The 14,242-nt window shown below is 47.3% G+C and overlaps 1 protein-coding gene across 1 annotated transcript in view; it reads left to right on the top strand.

Moving 5' to 3' along the window:
* The first annotated feature begins 374 nt into the window (after window positions 1–374).
* The window catches only part of CDC42EP3 (CDC42 effector protein (Rho GTPase binding) 3), a 20,399-nt gene continuing 6,531 nt past the window's right edge, over window positions 375–14,242 (top strand). Inside the window, exon 1 of the mRNA XM_012727315.1 lies at window positions 375–600. The gene's annotated coding sequence lies outside the window, so the exon portion shown is untranslated. The remainder of the gene's footprint in view (window positions 601–14,242) is intronic.

The following is a 14,242-nucleotide window of genomic DNA, read 5'->3' on the forward strand; positions in this document are numbered from 1 at the left end:
CCCGGCCTGGCTCCCCGCCGGCGCCCCCTCTGCTACCTTTCCGCCGGAAGAAGGACATGGCGGGGCCCGGGTCGGGGCGGAGGGCGCGGGGGGACTGTCGCGGGGAGGGACCGGCTCCCCTCATTCAGCAACTGGCCCGGACTTCCGGGTCCGCAGCGACTGCCGCACTAGCCTGAAAAGAGACCCTTCTTCCGGGTGTGGGCCCCACCGCCTCCTCCAGAAGCCCTGGCAGCGCCTGCCGCCATATTATCAACAAGCCGCCCGCCTGGAGTTCCGGTCCTTCCCCGCGCGAGGCTTCACGGGAGGTCGCGCCGCCGGCCCCGCCCCTCGCGGCCCCGCCCTTCACAGGTTCAGTCCGGGAATCCGGCCGCCGCGCGCTCAGTCTGGTTCGCACATTCTCGCTGCCGCGCAGTCCGGATCCAGGTTGATCCTGCAGGTTGGCGGCCTCGAGGATCTTCACGCCGCCTGGCAACGGATAAAGCTCTGAGCAGGCGCCTACTCGCTCAGCGCGGAGCGCGCGGGGACGGCGTGAGCCCCCCCGGAGGCATCGGTGCGGGGCTCCGGGCCCCGGGCAGCGGCTGGACTCCCTGAAGGGTGCCGGTGAGTTGCTGCCTGCCCGTGGCCCCTTCCTTTCGCCTGTTCGTGGGTGTGTCGGCCGGTAGTCGTGGCCGCTTCCGGCGAGTGTCGGCTATTAGGCTTGGAAATGCGCGGAGTGCGAGGCTATCGGGCATCGTCTTGGTCTTCCCAACTGGTGTCTAGAGGATCAAAGGGGGTCGGGAGGCCTGACCGGACGCGGGGCTCCACCGTTTGTGCCCACCACTTCTCAGGGTGGGGCTGCACGGATTCGCTGCCCTCCGAGCTAATGACAGCCATTCTGGGCGCGTGTTGCATTTGCCCATCTGAGAACAAGCCGCACATGGCTACCGCGCACCTCCCGGAGCCGGAGCCGCACAAGGGTGCACCGAGCAGATCTGCTGCGACGCAACCCACCGGGGCGGCCTCTTCTCACTTGACAGGGCGCATGGCGTTTGAGGTGCCAACCTGCAGATCTGGCGGTTGGTGGGGGTTTTGTGTTGTTTTTTTAACGGTGGTTTCCGAACAGCTGAAGCATTTTCAAGATGTTTTTGTTCTTTCTCCTCGAGACTGAGTGTCTTGATATAGCCAAGAATCAGAAATTTGAGGACGAGCGGACCCTGCTAGTCCTTTTGGTTATGAATTATTGTACTCCACCCCCCTCTCGACTTTGGGAGGCATGTGTTTCATCTTATAAATAGAAAGTAGCATGTTTTTTTGGCAGGACCTCCTTAAACTGTACAGTCTAGGAGAGGTCAGTTTAAAAATAAATATGCACTTGAATGTTACATTACCGAGAGCCAGGCTGTGGCTGGGACAAGCTGTGTGGACAGCGGCATCAAAGCTGGGAGCGCAGCTGTGTTGAAAGGAGTAAAAGCCCTAGAGTGCAGCCCAGGCTGACAGTCAAGTAATTACATTTTGTTTTAAAAAGAGTGAGTGGATTAAATCGAGGGCGGGAAGAGGAATGTCAGGAGAGTATTGTACATGAATCTTGCCAGCCCTAGTGTATTTGGAGGAGTCACTGCTGAGGTGTGCTGAGGATGAGGTGGGATTCAGGTAAGGAAAGTGCTGGGAATGGGGGAGAGAATTGATGAATGAGTTAGGCAGACAAAGGTTTCCTCCCCACCCCTCCTCTTAGGCTACACAATATCCAAGAGTTGATTGGGGGTGCTTGTCTTGAGAAAAGAACAAAAATTAGGAGCCAACAGATGTCTGTATTTTAACAGCAAAGTCAGTCGCAGGGCTTCCCTCATCACACGAGGACAAAAGGACTAAATCCTGATGCTCCTGGGATATTCCTCAGGCAACTTAAAAGACTCATAAACTATTCCGAGAAAACATTTTTCATCTAACAACATGAAAATGCAGCTTCTCTTCTTGTCTGGACAGTTCCAGAAGTCTTTCTTTGATGCCACCAGACATTTCTGTGAGCTCCTGTTGGGGTAGGGATGTCTCTGTGTCCCTTTTCAGAGTAGATTAAAACATATTTGAACTGGCACAGTTATAAAGTGTTGTTTTGTCACATTTTATGAAATAGGTAGTCAAAGAACCAGGCTGAAAGTTCCTCATTAACCTAAATGTGGGTTTCCTGGTAGGCTTCACACATTGAGTGAAATGCTCCATAGCCACCTTTAGGCTTACCGATAAGAATGTTAGAGAAATTTGGAACATCTCCGAATCCATGGCAGTTTCTGTGTTCCAGTGGTATCATCTGTAAGAGATTTACATTATGAATTCCATGATTGGAACGTGGTGCTGTGGCTGTGGCAGCGGCTACAGACATGAAATAAGATGAGCTCCTCCTTCCCTCAAAATCTGAGCAGTAATTCTGTTTTGTATCTCAATAGAACATGTAAAGACGGCTAGAGTAATGAGTGGTGCACATTTTTCTTTTGCTTTTTATTGTAAATTTAAATGTGCTGCAAGATGAGTAAATACAAAGCCATAAAATTTACTGCAGAAGTGCTCACATGAGCTCGTCTGTCCTCGCTGCTCTCCAGCCCTTTCTTTAATGTGTTTTGTTTTATGTTTCCAACATGTTCACAAAAGCTGCCCTTTGTCATTTCTCAAATTCGTGGTATTCAATAGCATTGGGAATCAAGTTGTTTTAACCTATATTGCCCAAAGATTTTTACCAGGTCATAAATTTTTCATAAGCTCTTAGCCTTAGCGTTTATCCAGTGGGTACAATTCATAACCTGAAAAACCTCCAGGAAGAAGGTAGACTGCTCTAATGGGCCTTTTTAGCTTTTTATTGTTAAAATTCTTGCTTTCAGTCTGATTTTACTTAGGACTGGTCTCATGGCTGTCTAGCCAGAATCCTGTCAACCTATTTTTTTCATTGAATAAGAATTGAAATCTTTATAAATGTTTAAGTTTGCTAGCGAGTAAGTATCATCATTTGAAACTACTGGAGTCAAACAGCCCCACAGTCTTTCCTGCAGCCCAAGAATGCTCCTGTCACACTCCTTGATTTGGGAAGTTAAAGGAATCTCCTACATGGACCTATCCTATGTGCTCAGCACTGTCCTCAACTCTTTCCTTATTAACTTATTTAATAACCATTCTTATGAAGACTGAATGGGAATAACTTCATCGTACAGGTGTGAAAACTGAGGCCAGATCACTTATGACGATTTACCCAAAGTCGCACAGTCAAGAACAGGTCCAAACAGGCATAGGCAATCCAGCCACCAATACGTACATGGCTGAATGGCCAGTCCTACACCAGAGTCCACCTCTGTGTGGAGCCAGAAAGGAGGAGGGAGAAGCCCACAGGTTACAAAGTCTTTCAGTAAAACTGAGCAAATCTCTTAGCCTGTGTACTTCATTTTCTTAATGGGCCTAAAATTATTCTGAGAATTAAATGAGTTACAGAGCACTGGGAACACTCCCTGACCCAGAGTAGGCACAGAAAGATTGATGCTTTTGTTTACTCTCTAGGTGCTAAACATTATTTTCTCTCATTTACTACATATAACCATTCTTTGAGGTAGAGTGTATTGTTCTTATTTTCTAGAAGAGATCATGACTCAGAAAGGTTAACTAAGTTGGCCAGCATGACACAGCTAAGTAATTAGTAGAATCAGGTTTGTGTCACCTTGTACTGAATAACATACGCCTGGGAGGAGGGGCTGGGGAACATCTCAGCTGATGCTGCTTAGGGCTTCTAGCCTGTGTGGAAGTCGCTGTCCGAGTCCCGCTGTCTAAAGGGAAAGGAGAGCAACTGCCAGCCTTAGAAAATGCATCATCCATTATTCTATTCTTAAAGGTAGCTCAATTCCACAAGTTTGCCAACAGTCTTCGGTAGTGGCTATGGCATCAAACTATTAGCATTAGCACAGCACTGTAATTTATACTATAAATGAGATTTGTTGGGTAAAAATGTAGGCCTCGAGAATGCGAAAGAAGGCCCGCCTCCACCAGAACCAGGGAGTAGGGATGAAGGGGGGTTTAATGTGGGTCAGAGCCTCAGAATCCGGGGTGCAGGGCACAGCAGCCACATCCGCTGTGCTTTGTCCTTGAGCCCCTGGCACTGCCTGGACATTTACTATGTATTTGGCAATGAGATTGCTCCAGGATGAGCTAAAGCAGGTGGGAGCCCCAAGTAAGCTGGAAGGAAGGCTGTGTCCTAGGCGGGAGTCACAGTCATGCCTCTGTGCTGGCCCTGCCAGATAAGCTTCTGTTGAGAGATAGAGGGAGGAGGCTCTGAGACCTAGAAGGATGCCTGGGGTTCTGGCCTCACTGCCTTTGACCCTGGGGTCTGTGATGAGCGGAGGGAGCACAATGAAGCAGGGGGTTGGGAAAGGGCTGCTCCAGATCACCCAGGCACCTCAAAACCAAGGCAAGTGGCCTGAGAGCCCTTGACCTTGTTTGGAATCTTCCCTTTTCCTGACCCCGCCTTTCAAAGACTTACAAACAGAATGGCATCTACAAGACAGAATTAGTCGAAGAGTTCTACGGTCACAGGTGTGTTTCTTAAAAAAAAAATCTGTCTTGGACTTGATTTTTTTTTAATGTCAGGTCTCACCATTCTCATGATGGACTGTTAGGCAGTTACTTTCTTAGAAAAGCAGTTTTTAAAATTGGACAATACAGTTCTATCACATGAATTGTGATGGTGATATTAGAAAGTTTACTGTTTCTGAATAGCTAAGCAAAGTGGCATGTTTGAAAGCTGATGATACCCACATTTGTATCTGCTTCAGTGTTAATGCTTATCCAAGTCATAAATTAATAAAATCCTCAAATCCCAAATTTAAAATTAAAAAAAAAAAGGATTTTCATTAACATGTTTCCCAAAAGTCATTATTAACCTTTGGTTCATTTTGGAACTATGTTGCTGCGATCACCTACTTGTACTTAGCTACTCTGGGACCAGCATATACCTTGAGACATGAGTGACATGAGAAGCCAGTGTGAATGAAAGTTCCATTCTGCATGACTTTCAAAGCATTTACCATGCTACCATGTACAATGAACCCACAGAGAGAAAAAGTCCAGAGTTTCTCAATCATTCCGCCCACAGAGCAGCTGGCAAAGGCAGGGCATGTGTGGCAGGAAGCCCTCCAGGATATGCCTAGCCGGGGCAGAACCACACCCACTAGAACCCCATGCAGACATGAAGGGACCCAAGGACATTTTAAGGAACCACAGTGGGTGCAGGTGGAGGGCCACAGAGCCAGAGAGACTCCAGTGCTCCAGAGTCTTAGATTCTAGGATCAGCAGCACCTGTTAGCACAGCTATCTTGCGTGTAATATGTAAAACACTGACCTGAAAGACAGCAGTGTAGGCCTCCAGCAGAGCAGCCTGAGAGCGTGCAAAACAGGGAGCTTCAAAGCCAGGCCTCTATTTAGACAGCTTACACATTTGGGAATCTGTCATGTTCTGGTGACTACTTGAAGGTCATACTTGGAGACACATCATGCCCATGATAGATCGCTGTGTGTTTAGTTGACGAAGGTCCGCTCAAGTCCATTACCATCATTTAGGCTATACATGCTTTTAAAACAAGCAAAGGCTTTTTTTTTGGTTTTGTTTTTGTTTTTTTGGGTTTTTTTTGTGAAACATGGCTTTGCCATTTCAGAATGGTTTTTATTTCTTTCCTATTAATTTAAACTTTTTTTTTTTTTTAACCAGGTGTCAATTCAGACTTACAACACTGGTTTTAACACAGCAAGAGCTGAGGGGCTGTAAGCCTCTGACTAGCCACCCTGTCACAAGGCAAATTCCCCTCCCTTCCCTGGGTTGGAGTAGCCCCTAATGAGGGAAAAAGTGGGGGTGAGAGGTGGGGCACAGAAGGACTGGATTCTCTCCAAACTCTCCCAGCTCTAAACTGCTCTATTCGGTACTCCTGTTCTTCCCTGCATCTGAAGTGTTTATTCATAGAGTTTCTCCTTCTACTCTGGCTTAGTACTCACCCTGTGGCTGCCTGTTAGACGGCTGGCAATGAAAGTAGGTTTGAAATTCATCTTATCTTAAAGTAGGATTTAATGAAGAAACACATAAACTAGTCCTAGCCAGATTGCCTGATACTACACAGACTATTGTCTGTTGGTCTTGTCAAGGCAGAATTATTATCCTTTACCTAGCTTATTTTAAGAAAGTGAACACCTTCTTGAGGGGCTCCGAGGCACTCAGGTTCAGGGCACGAAACATACTCCCCTTCTTTGGTTCTGATGGTAACAAACACCCAAGGCCTATGACTATCCAGTCACCACCAGCATTTCCCCACCATCTTTGGCCTGGACTGCTGCAGTCTCCATGAAGCTTTCTTATGCCAGGGTTCAAGTGTGGTGGCTGGGCACCATGTCTGCGGAGCACAGGCCAGGCAGTGGCGCTGAGCCGTGAGGGCTGTTTCCTGTCCATATGGGCCTCTCCCAGCATGCCTTCCCTACCGGTGGACAGGTCAGTTGTTAGTCTCCACTTACTGCGTTGCTGCAGACTCACTTCCTAGAGTAGCGCCTTGGTAGATGTTTGAGTATTAGCTGAAGGCCGGGCAAGGCTCTCCAAAGCCTGCTTCTCATCGAGGGCATCAGCTTGACCACATGCCCCGCCTCCCCCCATCACAGCACCAAACTAGAAGCCCTTTTCTTGCTGTTGGACGACTTCAGAGTGTTTTCCAAAGTAATGTTGATCCTGACCTTCTGTAAGGTCAGCGTAAATTTACACTCATGGGCGAAGGAGTGGGCTTGCCTGGGGGGCAGGTGGTGCTTCACGCTGGAGGTGTGGAATAAAAGTGACTTTCCATATCTAGTTCCAGCTGTTTCTCAGAGTAGGGAACTAGATTTGCATGCAGAACATTTGGGAGTGTTCCACATTGTTTACAATCAGCTTAGGTAGCCAGATCCCAGGGTCTAAAAGCAAGAAGGTTGGAGAGCTTCTAGCCCAGCTTATTCCCTGGGAAGCATTTATTTATTTATCTATTTATCTATTTATTTATTTATCTATCTATCTATCTATCTATCTATCTATCTATCTATCTATCTATCTATCTATCTATTTATTTATTTAGAGTGATTACATAATCCTGATGCCTCCCATTGGTTGGCAGCTCAGTGACTGACTCTTTGTCCAGCACCGGGTAGGTGACACCTTGACTAGCACCACTACAAACAAGGGAACTGAGGTATCCAGAGGGCTACAGCTGTGCTTTGTGACCTCGATTCAACGATGGATAGGTATGAAAAGATAACTGAAGTTTTATAAACTGGTTGAGAATATTGTGATTCTAAGGAAAGCCTTAATTTCATTAAAAATTAATTTTTATATTGAACTTTTTCTTAAAGTTCCCTCGAATCTAGGTGTTCTTTCAAATGTGTAGAACAGTTGGACTTAACAAAAGGGTCCTTATCTCAGTCCTACATTCTCAATCTGATATGGTAAATCAGAATTTGACAGAGAGCATGAATCCTTGAAGTAATTCACTTTCAAATTTTTTAGCCAAGGAAAAGAAAATCTAAACTTATGCCTAATATATGAGCAGATAATAAAGTGTCACTGGTTCTAAAGGGAGAGACCCGGTGGGGAGCCTGGCCCGCTTCTCTCTGCTCAGTTACCATTTTCCCAGAGGTGCCTGCCTTGCTTTGAGAGTTCCAGGGAACATGACATGAAGAACCAGTCCTAATACTTTGTAATATTAAACACAGATAAGTGCTAAGTGCAGATTTTATTATATCGTCTCTGTCTGTGCGGTAGCTTGCAGACGCCACATACCAGCGATACTGCTTTAAATGAGGAACATGGGCTAGAGGCATCTACCCGGATTCCCTCCCAGTGCAGGAATTCTTGCTTTTTCCCTCACTCCCACCCTCCCCTCTAGAATCCTGATAGCAATCTCAGACTCAGCTGGAACATTTCCTAGTAGGCCTCTCCTTTCAGAAAGCTGATTGGCTCAATTTGCTTCCAACTTCCTCCTCACAGGAGTCCTACCTGTCCTCCAGGTCGGCCTTAATCAGGTGCTTAGCTTCCTTTGGGCCCATGCAGATTCTCCTTCACCTAACAGTTTACCAAATGTTAAAGAAAATTATATGACCTTGAAGTCTTCATCAGAGACACTGTGATTGGAAAAGCTGATTGCCGTGTTCCCAACTCAAAAGCCTCCCAGAACTTGCCAAGGCTGAAAGTGTTGCCCCGGAGGTAAGCGACACGTGGAGCAGTGAGCCCCACGTGCTGGTCTCCTGACCCTCCTCTGGAGGCAGGAATCCTGTCCAGTTGTGGAGATGGTCCACAGGACAGACTCAACCCTTCTGCACCCACTGCATCGGTGACCACATCAAAAGTTTGAGGAGAGGGCCCTCCCTGGTGGCGCAGTGGGTTAAAGCACTGCACTGAGAATCTAAAGCCGCTTCCGCATGAGTTCAATTCCCGCCTGCCCCGGAGGTGACCACATGGCGTGGCAGACCTCTCCTGACCCGCCCTCTGCTCCCCTCAGCAGTGTACTTCGTCGATCTGCCTGTTCTGTTCCCCACTCTGTCTCTGGTGAAGCCTCTCACCGCCCCTGAGCCTCTGGCCTGTACCCCAGTTCTGTATGCACAAATAAATAAATCTTTAAAAAAAAAAAAAAGTTTGAGGAGAGCATGCAAGTGGTGATGTTGAGTGAAGGGCTCCCTTCCTTCACGCTGTATTTCAGTAGCGGTTTTTCTGGTTTTTCATTTGGGATAGAAAGGCTGCTTTGTGCTTTATCATTAAGATTTTCATGCAACCTGGGAGGTAGGCAGAGTTGCAGGAATTGCCGCCATTTGGCTAGGAGGCATTGGCACAAAATGCCTGGCACTCAACACGAAGCCTCCAGGGCTGGCTCAGTTTTGACCCACTTCTGTTTTGTGTGCGCATGTGTTCACTCCTTTGGGCCATGTGCTTCTCTTCAGTACCTGATCTGTGCTCGCTGTACGCTGATATCCCAAACCGCCCAGTTCTGTATTCCCTCTATTTTAGTGTCTTGGGACTCCTTTGTGAATGGTAGAGCCAATGATCCAAGTTCCCCTCAACCCATTGCCTTCTGAAAGGTCAGGAGAACAAACTCATCATACTCCAGGGCCTCACTGTTAAAAGACTGATTGAACTATTATCCAGTGAGTCTGCCTTCCGCAGAATGGATTGTCAGAAAGTTCTGTGGGTTGCTGGTTTCTCTAAGACTATTTGCACTTTGCAGCCATAGACAGAAATAATATCCCTTTCTAAAAGAGTCGTCAAAGACTCTTTGCCTTAATTCCAAAGATCTGTAAAAACCTGTAAAAGTACTGTGGCTTGCATTGACAGGCTGTTGTTCATTCTGAAACCATGCCTGGACAGGGAGGAGTTAAGGTGTCTTACAGATGGGAAAATGAAAGCCAGCCTTACAATCCCGCTACAACTTTCTGGTACATGGTCTTCTTTATCTTCACTGCAAGCATCCAAGAAAGACTCTTGCATTTTTAGTGGGTCAGGCAGGGTTGAAGAGGAAGTCAAACTCAAAATTTCTCATTTGTTCCTTCATTCAGCAGACTTTTATACCGACTAGGGGTTAGATACAGTGTCTCTCCCCAGAAGGCAGCCTGTGAGCTGACAAATAGGGATGACAGTTGGAAGGTTTAAGGTATAACCAGGTACTGCGAGCGCTGGCTTAAAGAGGCCTTGGGGAGCTCCCTGGAGCTGCTGCCACAGGGATGAGCTGGTGCCCTGTGACCTCACAGTTCTCTCTCCAGGCTGTCAGGCCTAGTGGGCCACTGCAGAGTGAGATGACGTGTTTACAGAGCATTCTTGATGATGTGACTGAGAGTGGAAGATAAAGTGGCCAGGCAGATGTGGGAGGCTAGTGTCCTTGTGCAGGACAGAGATAAGGGCCACAGGTGAGGCTGAGACAGTGGGATAGACCAGAAGAGACTGATAAGGAGAGGGATGATATCTGAGTTTTGGATATGGGTAAAGTTCGACCACAGACCGAGAGAGGAAAGTACAGCAAGTGTGTGCCTCGGGGAGATAGGAGCAGAGACGATGGCCGATTCATCTGGGGAAGGAAAGTAGGAAAGTCGAAAATAGCAGGAGAGAAAGGCCCAGTGCTTCTCAGACTACCTGTGAGGAAACAGTGTTTTCCACTGTTTTGTTTCAACTTCCAGTTCACTCTATATTGATGCTCTCCTGCGTGGTGAGCACTAGCTGGCCACTAGGCCCTGTGCAGACCCCAGGGCGCACAGTTCCCAGCCTGAGGTAGTCTGGAGAAAGGTCCACAGAGCACACACTTGATTGTCGTGTCAGAATCTCCTGGAGGCCGACTCTCGGTATCTTTGCTCACCTGATCATGACTGGCCCCAACAGACACACCGTGGGTAACTCTGGTCTAGACTTAGGTTAAGGGTGGGCTGAAGGCACTCACTTGGCAGTTGTCTTGAGTGGGGGTCATTGGAGTCATGTGCCTGGGTGTTGTTGCTGGTGATACTGAGGGTTTAAGGGGCGGGCGTATTAACAGCCGGCCAACCCTGTGAAAACGCCAGCTTCGAAGACTGTGGCTCACATCTTCTGGAAGGTCTGGTAGCATTTTGGGCTTTGATGGCCACATACAGTGTGCTGCAACTGCTGGAATGGGATGTGAAAGCCGCTCAGCTGTTTCCTCAGCTGCTGGGAACTGGGACTGGACAGCTCTTGGTCCTGGGGCGCTGTCCTGTGCATATGGAGCCTCCTGACCTCCAGCCCCCACTTACAGTAACAAGACCCCTTGTCATGACAGTGAGAAAGAGCTCCAGAACTACTAAGTGCTGCGCAAAAGCAACCTGGTGCCAGATGAGGCCGGCCAGCTGTAATTTGTGCACCTTGGACCTAAGGGATGGGTGGGGAGAGAACTTAAAGGGTCTGCCCGTTACGATTTGAGGGCTTCTTGTATTCGTAACTCAAGAGGAGGCTCTGTAAGTGATTCAGCATGTAAAAAGGAGATATTGGGCCCTCCCTGGTGGCACAACGGGTTAAAGCATAGCACTATGAAGCAATCTGCAGCCACCGCACAGCAGCACTGAGTTTGATCCCCCGCCCTGGAGGTGACCCACATGGTGCTGCAGACCTCTCCTGACCTGCCTGCTGCTCCGTGTGTTCCAGTATATCCGCCTATTCTGCTCTCTACTCTGTCCCTGATGAATTTTCTCACTCCCTGCATCTCTAGCCTGTACCCCAGTTCCTATATGCATAAGTAAGTAAACCTTTTTTTTAAAAAGAGACATTTACCCACCAGAGATTTTGCATATAGCAAATTTGCCTGTCTTATGAGCGTATCATCTACCTAGAGATATCAAACATATGATCGCAAAAACCAGAGAGCAGGAAAATGACAGAAATATAAACGCCACAGGAAGCCTAAGGAAAACTCCAAGCAAGGCCGTGCTGACCTTGGATTACGTGAGGTGGGATAGAATTCGTCCAGGAAGGAATTGGCTGAAGCAGGTCTCAGGATGTTATGAATAGTGGTTGACGGTAAGGAGGTAGGAGGACATTCCATGTAAGGAACACGGGGTTCCTTAGTTTCAGAAAGTGAGGGAAGTGAGGTGTCAATAGCAAGGGAAGGGGCCATTGTCCACTGGGAAGCATGTGGCTGTGCACAGCCTGCTTGCACGCGCTTCCTCTGGGAACAGAATTCACAGCACTTAACCCTATTTTCTAAGAACAGGATGTTTTTCTCCTTTATACTGGGGTGGGGGTGGAGGGGGTAGGTTATTTCAAAGTTTTCATCTTTAGACTTTCTTTTGCATAAAGACAAATTCCTTCTGCAATTCTTACTGACCGGAACAAAGATATTGAGAAATCCCAAGGAGTCACAATTGGAGGGTGGTAGCCAGGACCAGATCACTTATTCTTGGTTCATGAGAGGTCAGGTTATTACCTGCCTGTCACTGATACTGAGATCATAGTGTATCATTTCCTCTCAGTGCTATGGAACTTGAAACACAGCTTGAAATGGCCATTCCATCTCTTCCATCTCAGCCCCTGCACGGCAGTCTTAACATCATCAGATCAGCAGCAGATAGTGGGGTCTGGCCAAAGTCCTCTCCTCCATATTTGGCTGACTGGCCTGAGACGTGCCTGCTAGCCCAGTGTGAACATTCAGAGAGTCGCCCTTACTCATCTCACCAGGTATTTCAAGTTTCTTGCTTGGTAGGGGAGCCCCCTCGACCCAAAGATGGTGAGGCTTGGTCCCTGAAAACAAACCAACTATGAATCTCTTGATAAAAAAGCCTAGCAGGAGTTAAGCATTCAAGCCCTTCTTAACTTGAAGTTCATTCACTGTGTGAGTAAGACCCAGATCATATTCAAAGAAGAGCTTTCAAGCTAAGCAGAGGGTGGTCAGTCATACATTCAACAAATACCTGTGTCTGCTGTTTACGTGGAATGAGTTGAGCATGGAGTAATTACCTCTAGGTTATAGTTGCAGCCAGTGTTGGCCAGGATTTAGCCCATCCAGCCGGCCTGGTGACCACAGCATGGAATTCTGTCGCTTCATTGTGTCCCTTCAGCCTACAGGAAACAGAGTACTCATACTCAGGGACTGCATTTGAGGATGAGCTATAAAGCCTGGCTCTGGGTGGTGTGGACTGAGTGGCCATACTCTCTTCTGCACACTTATCAAACCTGTTACTTTGGATCATTTGATCCTACTATCACCCCAACTGAGGGTTTTATGCAATCATTGCTGACCAAAATATTACTAGTTTTTGTAAGCACCTTCACAAGTTACTTGGTTTTGAGAAGAGTTTGTAATGACTGTCCTGGCTGACTGCTGCTTAAAACTTGAGGGCCAGGTGTCCTCCTCTGTTGCCACTATCCTTACACCTTTGCAGGCCAAGTCCATACAAGCCATCCGTTTTGAAGCACTTGAGCAATTCACAGTGAAGTTCATAGTTTGATTTATAGCCACTAAGCTGAGGTGTCTGTCTCAACCCTCTCATCAGCCCTGAGACTGTCAGTGTAAAACTAGTCGGGATACGTGAGCCATGCATCCTGAGAAAGCCTGCTCTTTTCCTGCTTCTCCTCCAACCGCCAGGGATCAATGCACACATGGCGTCCTCCCCAGTAACCCATTTTAATAGGGAGAGAGGGGTGATGCCTCCCCTCAAAAGTGTGGACTTGGTATTTTTCTATGAAGGGGGTGCTCTGTCTTCCAAGTTTGCTTCTAAAAAAGTCTGTCAAAGGGTATGGTTAGACCTGGTAAATGTGAGCAGTGTACACAGATAAGCCATGTTATCTCCCATATGGTATTTTTAGGTCTCCATAGAATTAGGTTGTACAAGAAAAATAAACACAAGCTGTAGCTGAATCATAAAGGAGAGAATCCATTTGTAAGTAATGGAAGGTGAGAGGCACTATTGCTTCTCTGTAAGCATCAGCTCAGCCTGGCTGTTCATTTGCATGACAACAGACTGCCCTGCCAGGAACCAAGCTAAAGGAGGTTTACATCTTGTAGCCTATGGCCTTGTCCTCACTTGAGGCCTTAGGGGGAGAGGATAAGAATCTAAAAGTATTAGAAAAGGCCTTATCTTCTCTTGGGTGGAGTAAAACAGACTAAAGCTATAAAAAGCAACCTCTTAGGAGCTGTTTACTGAGTGTTTTCTGGTTACATTTATTTCTTAGTTTTAAATGTTGAATTCCTAATGCTATGATTTGTTTTCCCTTGAAGTTTGAAATTCTTTGTCTGATTCAGAGAAACCCTTCCTACAGCTATTTGCAGAAGAACTGGCATGAGCTCGGAATTGCAGTAATATCTGCCGTGTTTCTGATACCAGAGGTTGGCTGGCCATCCCTATCTTAGTATAAATCAGACAAACTGAAAGTGTTTTTAGGGAAAGTTTGAGTATTTTTATGGGGGAGGGTGACCTGGGCCATAGGTCATGCCCTGTAGGACCCTCAGAATGGGCTGGGCTGTGACACACCCACCCTGAGCCCAGGGGCTGCTGCCAGTACCCCAAGCCACTCTCACTGCCCCTCCCCATAGCTACTCATTCCATCATTCTAGAAATCTGGGCTTTCTTTTGGAGGAGCCAAATCTTTTTCCTGTAGCTTCTGCTTAATAGCTCTAGGGCCTCACAACAAGTTAATCCCTTTTCCACTGCAGTCAGATGAATCCTCCAGATCCCTAAAGATTCTTCCTTACACTCTCTCTCTCTCTCTCTCTCTCTTTCTCTCTCTCTCTCTCTCTCTCTCTCTCTCTCT

This window comes from Condylura cristata, unplaced genomic scaffold (genome assembly GCF_000260355.1).
Source record: "Condylura cristata isolate star-nosed mole 26May11 unplaced genomic scaffold, ConCri1.0 scaffold00020, whole genome shotgun sequence".
Lineage (NCBI taxonomy): Eukaryota > Metazoa > Chordata > Mammalia > Eulipotyphla > Talpidae > Condylura > Condylura cristata.